This window comes from Talpa occidentalis, unplaced genomic scaffold (assembly GCF_014898055.3).
Source record: "Talpa occidentalis isolate TD23 unplaced genomic scaffold, MPIMG_talOcc4v2.1, whole genome shotgun sequence".
Classification (NCBI taxonomy): domain Eukaryota; kingdom Metazoa; phylum Chordata; class Mammalia; order Eulipotyphla; family Talpidae; genus Talpa; species Talpa occidentalis.
In genome coordinates this window covers 100,674,424-100,687,143 of record NW_026555331.1, presented here as the reverse complement: position 1 = coordinate 100,687,143, position 12,720 = coordinate 100,674,424, and the positions used below count along the sequence as shown (strand labels likewise).

Genomic DNA, 12,720 nt, shown 5'->3' with positions numbered 1-12,720 from the left:
AAGCCAAAAATCACATAAATAAATACTTTGCAATTTCACAGCCTTACTGTGAAATGCTAGATGCTTTCATTAAACTAAAACTCAGGTATTCAAAATGTAGAAATCTAAATAATTTGCCCTAATTGAATGGTCTAACATACTAGAACATAGCAGAACATGAAATAATGACAGCAACATAATTTCTGTGGCATTTTTTGGGGTTTATTTTTTCAGTAAGAATAATCATATTTTTGAAATATATTCTTATAGTAGCTCACTAGAAGTTAACTAAGATTAGTTGACCAGAAAAACAGTAAGAAAATGTAGTGATGTATTTTATTTCTCAGAGTAACTGAGTTGCTAAAACAAATCTTCATAAATTTAAAATAAGAAGATTTACCTATTTTAGTAACATTTTGCACCTCATATTTTATGTGCCTAATCCTAAAAGTGTATATGTGCTTCTTTGGTAGATAGTTATTATTGTAGCAGCCCAAACCTCATTTTGCATATTTTTAAAAGCCATCCCTTTCAGATTAATGAAGATAGTTAATATTAAATATTAAATGATATTACTTGACATTCCTTAGTAATTAATACTTATTAATGGTCTTATGTATTTTTCACTGAGTTGTGCTTTATTTGTGCCTACTTTCTAGTCTTTTTTCCCACCTTTATTTCAAAACTTGTGACAATTTATTTCATTCAATCCATGCACAGTACTTAAGATCTACTGTGTACTGCATAGGCTACTGGGTACTGGGATGCATAGATGAGAAGGACATGGTTATTTTGCTTAAATGTCCTGATAGAATTGTGAGAGCACAGTGTGAATGTGTGTGTGGCAGGGGGGAGGCTGGTAGACTACTTTTGTCTGAAAGAGGGATGTGGTAAGAACTCAACAGAAGAGATGTTGTTTAATTATCCTTAATATAAGAACAGGATTTGCCAGATGATTAAGGGAGAGGCGGGTTATGGGAAAAAGGGACACTAGATAAAAGGTACAGTAGGAGGAAATGTCTAGAAGAATGAAAGACCCCGATTTGCTCAGAACATTCCAGGCATGCAGAGTTAGGGAAATGCTGAGACCATCCTTAGGTTCAACAATTCACTAGAAGGTCTCACAAAACTCACTAGAAGCTATTACACTTGTGGTTATAGTTCCTTATAGCAAATGGATACAAATTAAAATCAGCCTGTGGAAGAGGAGCAAGGAGCAGTGTCCAAAATTCCATGTATGCTGTTTCCAACTGTCCTCTTCCAGTGGAGCTCTGGACAGCACTAACTCTAGCAATGATGTGTAACCATACACATGGAGTATTGCCAACTAGGGAAGCTCATCTGAGCCTTGGTATTTAGAGTTTTTACTGGGGCTTAGTCATGTACATATGGTTGACCAGGCTGTATGGCTAACTTTTAATCTCTAGCCCCTTTGAAAGTTATTCTGTGCTGATTAGTTTGACATCCCCACAAAAATCACATTGTTAGACTGCCCAATGTGATCTAAGGCCCCCAGGTATGCAAAGGTACTCTTATTAGGCAGAGTGTTCCAAGGCCTTAGGGATCCCCTCACAAGAACTGAGGGCAAAGCCATTCCTGTCTTTGGGCTAGGTCAATCCTTAACTACACAAGGCATGGGGAATGCAGAATGTACTAGAGGCTGGAGAGATGGTTAAGTGGTAGGACAGAGAATCAACGATGGAATGACAAATGGAGAAAGGGTAAAATGCCATTGACAGAAGATACAAATCCTAGATGTGCATGAAATTTGCCAGCATTTTGGGGAATGTGGTTTTCATCACTACTTTCCTCCATATAGTGCCAGGAAGACCACAACAGGTATATAATAAAACCAAAATCATAAGCAAAGAAAAGCCAAGTGTGTTTGTGGGCAGGAGCCTTGGTTCTGTGCTTCATGACAGTTCCGTGCCAGAATATCTAATCAATGAAACTACTTAAATTGAGCATACATTGGAAATCAATTAATTAACTGAAGAGCACCAAGTCCGCTAAAAGAAATTTATCAAATGGACCTTTCTGCTATTCGGTTCTTGGGGGCAAGAAATATCTTAAAGTTCCTGTAAGTTCACATTTTTATTTTAAGGATAGCCTCAGACTTCCTACATCAGAATCTTGTCAGATTTCTCTGTCCCATCAAAGGAGATTTTAGTGTGGGGTCGGAGGGAGCAGAGCCCAGGAACCTTCATATTAATAAGCATGTCAGTCTGGATCTACCTATATGTCCTGCAAAATATTTTTGCACACTTGAAATTATTTCCTTATGATGATTAGATAAGTTTCAGGAAAACTGCTTCTGCAAAGTGTCTAACACCTAGAATACAAATGTTTTTCAAATAGTTGCTGACTCTCTTATTTTTTTTAATTAATTAGGTTTTTTTTTTTTTTTACAACGTTTTCTTTATTTTCTCAGGTGAAGTCCCATAGAATTTCCACCACCAATTCACTGGTGTACTGTTACCATAGTCTCTTGTGTTCTTCCCGTCCTCGCCTTGGTCTCTTTCCCTCCCCAACTCCTGCAGAATGCCACTGATTTGTAGTTGTCTTTTTATTGTTGTTTGGTTTTGTTACGATTTTTGTTATTATTTTCCCCCCTTGGTCCCTTCACTTGGTTCCCCTATATTCCTCCTATAAGTGAAATATCCGATATTTTTCTTTTTCCTTCTGACTTATTTCATTGAGCATGATCCCTTCTAGCTCCATTCATGTTGCTGTGAATGGCATTATTTTATCTTTTTGATTGCTGCATACTATTCCATTGTGTATAAAAATGGAGCTACCATATGACCCGGCAATTCCACTCCTAGGAAGCTACCCAAGAACACAAAACATTAATTCAGAAGGATACTTGCACCCCTATGTTTATTGCAGCATTATTTATAATAAGCAAAACATAGAAACAACCCAAATGCCCAAAAATAGATGACTGGATAAAGAAGATGTAGTATATATACACAATGCAATACTATGCAGCAATCGAAAAGACTCTCTTATTCTAACAGAGCTCCTAGATTTAAGGGTCTCTTAGTTGGAGGGTACTGAGGTCACCTGGAGAAGCTAGGGTAGTATGTTGACCTCAGCCAGTCTCTGGTTAAAAATCACCAGGTACTAATGTATTTTTCTTATTTTCACCTTTGTTTCATATGATAAGTTTGCTTTTAAAAATCTAGGCATAGCTTGCCTGAACTAAGGTACAAAGGAAAGTTTTCATACCTTTCCCAAACAGCCCTGTTTGGTGGGAGTTTGGACAAACCCTGGCCAGGTCCTATACTAAACTCACACACCATATGTGAGAACCATTCCATCAGCCTAACCCTTCACATACAGTTAGATGAACAAACCAGAGCAGTTAAAACACTTGTCTAGGCTAATATCAGCACGTTGAACATACTGGTTGAAATGATTGCTTTTATAGTTCTCTAAGCAAAATTGCCAACTTAAAAGACATTAGTTCTTTTATGGATCATTGCTAGATAGATTTCTGAATGATAAAAAAAAGAAAAGTGCATTGCTTAAAATTATGCACACATCTATGCAGCGGCATCTCTGTGTTGCTGCTGGCCCTTCAACCCCAACTTCACCAATTCATGCTTCCAAGTTCAGGCTTTTAAAATTTTTAATTCATGCATTTTTCATTTTAGTAATTTGATGTCTGTAAGTCTGCAAGTGTAAATGATTTGTCCATGTTGACTATAGAGTAAGATCTAATCTTCTATATTTGAAATTGTTGTTAAGTAAGGATAATAAACATCTATCAATAGTTTATTACAGGGCCTCCCCGGTGGTGCGGCGGTTGAGTACTGGGCTGCGAAGCTACCCGCAGCCTCTGTAGTGCCGGTTCGATCCCTGGCCACCGGGTGAGGGTCCCACATGGCACGCAGACCCTTCCTGCCGCCCGCTGCTCCCCTGAGCAGTGTACTTTGGTCCTTCTACCTGCTCTGCTCCCCTCTCTGGCCCTGGTGAATTCTCTCACCCTCCCGCGCTTCTGACTGTCCCCAGTGCTTGTATAAATAAATAAAAATAAATCTTTAAAAAAATAGTTTATTACATATTTCTCTCTCTTCTATTGCTTTTCTTTAAATATGTTTATACTATTACAAATTTTGATAATATATATATATTAAAGTGGCCTCCATTTTGTCATATCATTCTTCCAGACCTGGGATCAATATACCAGTCCATCTTTTCCTAGCTTTAAAAATAGCTTTTAATGTTTCATGCTAACCTGTTTAGGATTATTTTCAGACTAAATACATCAAATTTTGATGCATTAAAAACTCTCTCTAATCTATCCTCTTGAGTTATTCCTAATCTACTTGCTTGTTTTTAATATTGGTATGTGAATTTTCTTAACTAAAGAGTCTTCGGAGATGGAAACATTAATTGATCTGCATATCTTTGTCATTAGGGGAAAAAGGGTGCCAACATTCAGATTATGCTGAAGACATTACTGCTACTGTTATTTATCATCATCATAAAATAACAATAATGGCAGTGTATGATAGGCTTACTCATGAAACTTTCCAGATAAATTTCACTATTAATTTGTCAACAGAGTGGGCTGGAGACCGTAACTGGAATTTAATCTAATTTAGGAAACATGTTAATATTTTACTTAATCTTCTGAGACAAGAACAGGGCATATGTCTTCATACATTTATTTCCTCCCATTAGACTTTTGATTTTTCCTGTAAACAAATATGTTTTATTAGGTTATAAAGTTAATAATTATGTTAAAAAATCCTCATGACTAATATGTCATTTTTATTAAGTAACTTGTATAGAAATGAAATAGATTTGTCATCTTAAGTGAAAAACCAGACTGCATAATGCCATGTAAAAATACATCTGCATTTGGGGAAAGATTGAAAAGAGATATAGAAAAATTAAAACTTACACACCTAAGATGTGACCCTATTCTCCTAAATTATATACAATATTGTAAACCAATGTTACCTTAATGACAAAAAAAATTTAATAAGAAAAGAAAAAATTAAGACATGAAATTGTAGTTCTTTCCCTTTTGGGCAAATTTTCTTTAATGATACTAAAGATACTGACTTTTATAAAAATATTTTCTTTTAAGAAGTGACGTTTTCTTCAAAGCATGATGAATCATGCTCTATTTTACCTTGCATTATGAGATAAGCAGTATGAGATCCCAAGACAAATTCTGTTAATGCTTTAATTATTAAGCTTTCTTCAGGATTTGATGATTTTTACACTTTCTATCATATTGGTATTGTGTTGCCTATTTTCTTGCTTTTATCAGCTTTAATATTGCATTTATAGTATTTTTATATTTGTCAACCTCTAGATAGTAATGAAATTTGTTAGCATATAAGAAACTTTTATATCCCTAATTTTTCTTTCAATACTTTATGGTCAAAATTTTTGCACTACAATGGTATGTAAACTGATGCCTAGAATCAACAATACTAATATTTTGTCATGTTTGCTTTATGTATCTTACAGATAAATTTAAATTTCTCTTATTTTTAACTATTTATGTTTGTTTTGTCTTTTCTTGTTTCCTTAATTTGTTCTTCAACAAATATTTATTATCCAACAGTTAGTTCTATAAATTGGTATTTCCTTTTCATTATTTGAGCTAATAGGTCTTTATTAACTTCCCCCCCCCCAGAACCAACCTTTGATGTTATTTTACTTTTCCTTCTCCATAGTATATGTTTACTCTTATTTTTATTATTTTCCTATTTCTACTTTCTTCTGGCTTACTGTTTAGTTTTTTCCCCTCAGTATTTCAGGTAGGAACCTGGTTAATTTTCTTCATTATTTTGCTTTTTCAATATTTCACAAATACAAAATTTGTGGGACAATGTATTTGTATGTTGTATTATTTTGATATTTAGCCATGCATCAGAAAAGCAAATAAAAATATACTTCTATTTTGGATAATTTTAAGCTCCATGTTTGCTGTATATAATTTTACTGGAATCTGAGTACACAGTTTATAGAATTTCTGCCTTTGTGTATTCCCAGTTACATAATTGTTTCAAAAAATATGGTTACTTTTTGTGAAAAATTCTTAATTAAAAATGTGCATTTTCATGCCTTACCTTTAATTATTTTTATAAATTGAGATCACTACAACATTTATTATTTTATTCAATTTTTAATGCTTAAGAAAACATTGGTCTATATGTGTGTTTTGTCATATTCTGGTAATGGAGTAATGAGATTTTAGACTTTATTTTTATATCCTTTTTTGAATTTCTGGCACTTTTTAATGTGTTTTGTTGGGATGTATAATTTTTTATACTATATATAAAACATATAACATATATAATTATGTTTTCTCAATATTATACAATCTCATGGTGAGCTTGTTTTTTTTTAGCAAACTTTTTGCTAAGAAATCTATTCACTATTTCGATAGTAATCCTTGCTTTTTATGTATTAACAACTTTAGACTGATTACAGTTTAGATCATCCTTATTTTAGCTCTTCTGTGTTGTTTGATTTTTCAGTTGTCCCTCGAAGTCATCATATTTGTTGCATTTCCTTTAAATCCAGATGCATACCTTTCTATAAAAGGAAGTTTAGCCAAATCATATTTCTTAGCTGACTCCTTTGAATTCACATTATTCCATCTCTACATAAGCTTAAATGTTATTGCTATATTACTATACTTTAATTTTTATTTTCCTTGAGGAGAAACTAAAGTTTTCTTGTGCCTCTTTAGGAGCTATCCCTCCCTCCAATTCCACCCCAAGGCAATCACTGATGCATTTTCTGTCACTAAAGATTAGTTTCCATTTTCTAGAATTACATTATAGAATCGTAAAGCACATCCTTTTTTGTCTGGCATCTTTCATTCTGCATAATTATTCTGAGATTTATCCACATTATGGTGTGAATCAATAATCTATCCTTTTTTGTAATTAAGAAAGCTAAATGGTATTCTAATACATGAATATACTGTCTTTGTCTTTTTCAGCCACTCTAACAAAATATCACATACTGAGTAGCTTATAAATAGAAATTTCTCATAGTTCTGCAGCTGGAGTCTGAGTTCGAGGAAGCAGAGAGGTTGAATGAGCGCCCTCTTCAGTGTGGCAGAGTTCCTTCTATGACCTCTATGGTGGGGCAGGGTCGGGGGTGTTGATGAACAATGTGTTATCTCTTTTATAGAGCACCAGTGCCATTCATGGGGGCTCTACTTTGATGACTTAAGTATTCCCAAGCCCCCACCTCCTAATACTATCACACTAAGCATTAAGATTTCAGCATACACATTTGGGGGAAAGGGACACCAACATTCTGACAACATCAGAGTGATATTATTGTATAGCAATTGTATGTTTAACCTTTTAGGATATCATCCAACTGTTTTCTACAGTAGTTGTACCCTTTTATATGGCCCCCCCCCCGCCAGTCTATGAAGCTTGCCATTTCCTCTCCTTACCATCACCTGTTACTGTCTTTTTTATTCTAGCCGTCTTAGTGTGTGTGAAGTGGTGTCTTATTATGGTTTCAATTTGCATTTTTCTAATGACTAATGACACTGAACATCTTTTTCACATGGTTACTGACCATTTGTATATCTTCTTTGGTTGTTTAATTTCAGTCTAGCGTTTTTTCTTTATATGATCCATGTTTTAGTGTTTCAATTAAGGAAATGTTCATCCCAAGGTTACAAAAATTTTATGTTTTATTTTCTCCTGGAAGTTTTATAGTTTTGTCTGTGATTCAGTCGGACTTAATTTTCGTGTATGATTTGAAGAGAGGATTAATGTTTATTTTTTTCTCCTTTGTTAATAATCTGGCTTCTCTGGCAACATGTGTTAAAAGATATTTTAACAAATTCCTATTGAATTGCCTTGGAAATTTTTTTAAAATTAATTGGCTATGGCTATTCATATGGATCTATTTCTGGGTTATAGTCTGTGCTATATGTATCTTTTTGCCAGAATCAAACTGTCTTGATCACTATAGCTGGGGATTTCTCAATTTCAGCACCATTAGAATTGTGGCCCCAATAATTCTTTGTTGGAGAGGGTCAGCAGCAGCATTCTTGGCCTTATCCAGTGGCCTGCTATCACTGTAGTCAGCATGTACTTGGGTACTATTCTTTTACCCACTCTGATAATCTTTATCATCTATTTGGTATGTTTATACCATTTACTTTTAAGGTATTATTTATTAATTATGTTGGGTCTTAAGTATACCTCTCTGTATTTGTTTTCTATTAGTTCCCTCTGTTTTTTGTTTGCTTAATTTTTTCTGACTTCATCTGAATTGCTTTAATATTATTTTAGATTTCATGACTTATTTTTTATTCCATTTTCTTTCAAAACTCTTTGTTTGCTGAAAGTATGTCTCTTATGGGAAGATTATAGTTAGGTCTAGATTTTTATCCACTCAGATAATCTTGACCTTTTAAATGATAGGTTTATACTATTAACCTAGTATAATTATTGATACAGTTGGATTTAGAGGTACCATTTCTCATCTCTGATTTTTGTTCTTTTGCTTCTTTTTTTGTTTAAATTTTTTCTTAGTATTCCATTTTAATTTATATGATGGCATTTTAGCTACACCTCTTTGTGTTACTATTTTTTTGTGCCTGCTTTAGGAATTACAGTATACATCCCTAATTACAGCTTGTCTTTTTAGAACAGTGGATTAAAACCTATCCTAGAAGGTCATCAAGTAGATGTCTATTTACATCTCATTGGCTAAAACTGGGTCTCATCTCCACCTTTATAGCAGTCATTGTCTGCAGGTAGAAATTGGGTTAGATAAATTAAGATTCATATTCTGAAATGGAGAAGAAATCTATCAACACTGAATTAGAAAGGTCTTCGCCTTCTACCTTAATAAGTGGATGCTTGTTAGCAGCAAAGAAGGGGTGTGAATATAGGATAAATAGTAGTCAGTGTCTGCCATAGTAATTAATCTTTTCTAATATACTTAGTATGTCAAATTTTTAACCTCAGTACATTTTAACACAATTATTTTTGTGGTTATTTCTAAATTAATGATTAATTTTTTTAACTAAAGAAAATTAAGAACTTCAAAGAATTACATGAAGTCCAGTTTTTAGTATTTGATGTTCCTATACCTCCTCTCCATTTTGTTCTTTATTTGGGCTAGGAATGCTCTTTAGAATAAATTTTGAAAATTTGTTCAAAACAAAGTAATTTTTACCTAGTGCTGAAAATAAAATTTGACAAAAAATCAGTTCAATTTTGTTCTAGCATATCAGAATTCCTACCAGTGAGCTTTTTTGCCATAAGGAGACAATCATAATGAAAATACAAACAAAGTAAAATAGAAAAAAAACTTAATTTGTGCCATTCAGTTGTTTCCTTTCCCATTTTTAAAAGAAGGTGGGTGCCACAAGCAATGTTATTTGTAATTTTGTTTTTAAAAGCCTAAATAGTGTCTTGAGCATCTTTTACTTAATATGTCTTTTTATGCAATATGGATATACTTGGAAGATATGCTTGACTAAAGAAAAAAGAATTAGCATTTGCAAAGTTTAATTAAATATAAAATATTTGGCTTGTGAAAACCAGGCCTGTGATTTTTGAAAGCACATTTCCTACTTTCTTCTCTAATGAGAGCTTGCAGTGCTTCATTAAGGATGATTGAATTATAAATTCTCTAGGGAAGAAATTATTTTCTTTTTTTTTGCTTATTCTAGATGCATGATTGTTTATTTCTCTGATTTTCAAATAAGTATTTCCACAAGTACTGAAAAAGTTATGGATTATTTTTTAGTTTCTTTATATATGTGTGTATATATATATATGTTTTTTTAATTCAGGTATTGATTTATAACACCGTGTATGTTTTAGGAGTCCAGGTTCATACTTCTTCAAATGCATGTTACTACACAATTCTCACCATCAAAGTACCAATAACCCTCCACCACAATCCACTGGACCCCCTCACTCTTTGTCCCTATCCTCTTTCCCAATACAGTATTTTCTATCTCATTAGCAGTATGTGTGTGCAGAGAGATAGGTTCAGCCTTACAATGATTTATAATTCAATAAATGTATACACAAGCATTTTCTTAACTGAATTTTCTTCACATTCCGAAGAGGAAATCAAGGAAAATTCTCCCATTTTAGGGATAAGGAAGCTAAGGCTCAATAACAATGAATGAAATATCTGAATTCACATGACTTGTACTCTTAGAGCGGAGACTGAGCCCAGATCCTCAACCCAACACTCTTTCCTCTATCCCAGTCTCCCCAGTTCCCCATCTCCCCTAGCTACCATCTCACTACACTACTTCCATGGAGTTGGGTCATGTACAGCTTTCATGGCTAGTCTATGACATTTGAGGAAATGCTTAGAGGAAATGAAGAAGTATTTGATATCCCTCTAGCAAGAGGTGGGGTACCAAAGCTTAGAAAAGGAGTGAAGAGTTGGAGTAGAAGAATCAGCTCTAAATAATAATACTGCTATCTCTGAGTTATTCCTATGTAATAGGTGGTATGTTAAGCCACTTAAATGTATTCTCTTATTTAATTCTCACAACAGTGCCATTGTGGCTTCAATTGCCCTCGTTTTATAGATCAGTGAAATACCATTATTCCTTGACCTAGCCATTTCTATAATCTCCTTTCTGGCCTTTCTGCCTCCTTACTTACCTCTGAATAGTCCATTCTCCACAAAATCAACCAGAGCCATTTTTATAAAATGAAATCAGCTTATAGCACTGTTAAAATCCTCTCTACTTTTAAAAACTGAATAAAATCTAAAGTTTCACAGAATCCACTGGGCACCTATGCTCTGGTCCCACATACCTCCCTGACTTTATCTTCTACCTACACTACACTGACTTCACTCCAGTCACACTGGCTCCTTGACATTCTTGGAACAGGCCAAGCTAGTCCCTCTCTAAGTCAGCAGTTGCTGTTTTCCACCTAGATGTGACCTACTCCCTTCCTTCATTTAGTCTCTGCTCAAACCACACATCCCAGAGAATCCTTTCCAGATGGGTCTAAAACAGCTTGCCTTCTTCCCCTGCTATACTCTTTTCTTCAAAAAACGTAGTGCTGCCTAATATTTAAATGCCTCTTTATCCATCTAGTGTTTCCCCTATTATAAGAACAGGAGCTTGGTAAGCGGGGGTTTTAATCTTGTTCACCCTCTTAGAAAACTGCTTGGCACACAATAACTCAGTAGATACCTGTTGAATACATGTAGCTTACAAAAGTTAAATCACTTGCCCAATGCTCAGAGCTAACACCGGGAAGATTTGCACTCTGAATTCCCAGAATGTCAGAGAAGAGCCCCCTTTGGAAAGGAAAACAAGTACAGATGACAGAGAAGCTCAGGATAGGAGATAGGAACAGAAATGCTCAGTGGGATTTTCCTTTTTAAAATCCACACAGAGGGCCTCCCCGGTGGCGCAGCTGTTGAGCGCTGGGTTGCGAAGCTGCCCGCAGCCTCTGCAGTGCCGGTTCGATCCCTGGCTGCTCCCCGGCCACTGGAGGAGGGTCCCGCATGGCGCGCGGACCTCTCCTGCCGCCCGCTGCTCCCCTCAGCAGTGTACTTCGGTCCTTCTGCCTGCTCTGCTCCCTGCTCTGGCTCTGGTGAATTCTCTCGCCCTCCCGCGCTTCTGACTGTACCCAGTGCTTGTATAAATGAATAAATAAATAAATCTTAAAAAAAAAAAAAAAAAAATAAAATCCACACAGAAACCAAAGAGAATTGTAGAAAAGGCAAATCCTCATAAAATACGGATATTTTCAGAGACTTTCTTAAGTCAGGAGTCTGCAGCTATTGGGATCAAAGTCCACTTTTATCCCTGAACTATGTATGCATTTTGCAGACAGCTCTATGCATCAGCCTTGCTGCCTAATTTTCATACAAAAGAAATGTATGCTACTGTGAACAGTATGCCCTGTTCTTTTAAAATTTTGTAGAGTCAGTTTGGACAAATTAATTCCTGTTAGTCCAGAAATAGTTAAAGACACCAGAGGAACCAGAATTGTGGTCTTTTCATTAATGTTTGCTCTCTTTCTTTATGATGAATTTTCCTTCGCCACTCCTTGCATCCTATTTTTTGTCTCTTTTCCTTGTAGTCTTAAACACCCTAGGACTTTAGCTAGCAGCATGTATGTTAAATACTTAAATTAAAAATATATATACAACATTTTTAATGGTTTATCTTTTTGGCTAGGGGGAAGCAAGGGGTCTCGACAGAATAGATCCCCAAGTGATGTGGACTCAGTCTCTTGCTGGAATTTGCAAAGCCGATTTAAATATGATCTTAGTTGTCAGAAGATTGTCTTTAAAGCATAGAAATTCAAGAAGACAGCTTTTGAGAATGCAATTTTGAAGAACTTGGAATCGTTTTCATTTCAAATATAATACTAATCACGGAGCTCGTCTAGCTGGATGTCACAGTGTGTACAACAAAAGGAAATAACAATAAAACAGCCTCTCTGCCTTGGTGATGTTTGGTGCCGTCTCTGCCTTATACAGGTTCCTGCATATTACTATTTGAAATATAGCAGTGTATGCAAGAGGTCTCAAGGAAGTGGGGGAGGGATTTAATCTGACGTAGGAAGAAACATGAACAGTCTATGTGGATTTCAGCAGATGAATACAGTGACTTGCAAAGTGAAATTATGTGTTCAAACTTTTCAGGAATGTTTTTCCTCAATGTTGGGGGGAAAATAAGGTTTATGTGAGGGGGAAAATGATAAGAGGCTGAAAATCATATAGTGGTTA

At 35.0% G+C, this 12,720-nt stretch overlaps 1 protein-coding gene across 1 annotated transcript in view; it reads left to right on the top strand.

Annotated features, from left to right (window-relative positions):
- Positions 1-12,203, top strand: part of HYCC1 (hyccin PI4KA lipid kinase complex subunit 1) — an 85,386-nt gene extending 73,183 nt beyond the window's left edge. Inside the window, exon 14 of the transcript XR_008550764.1 lies at positions 12,167-12,203. The gene's annotated coding sequence lies outside the window, so the exon portion shown is untranslated. The remainder of the gene's footprint in view (positions 1-12,166) is intronic.
- Positions 12,204-12,720: the final 517 nt, after the last annotated feature.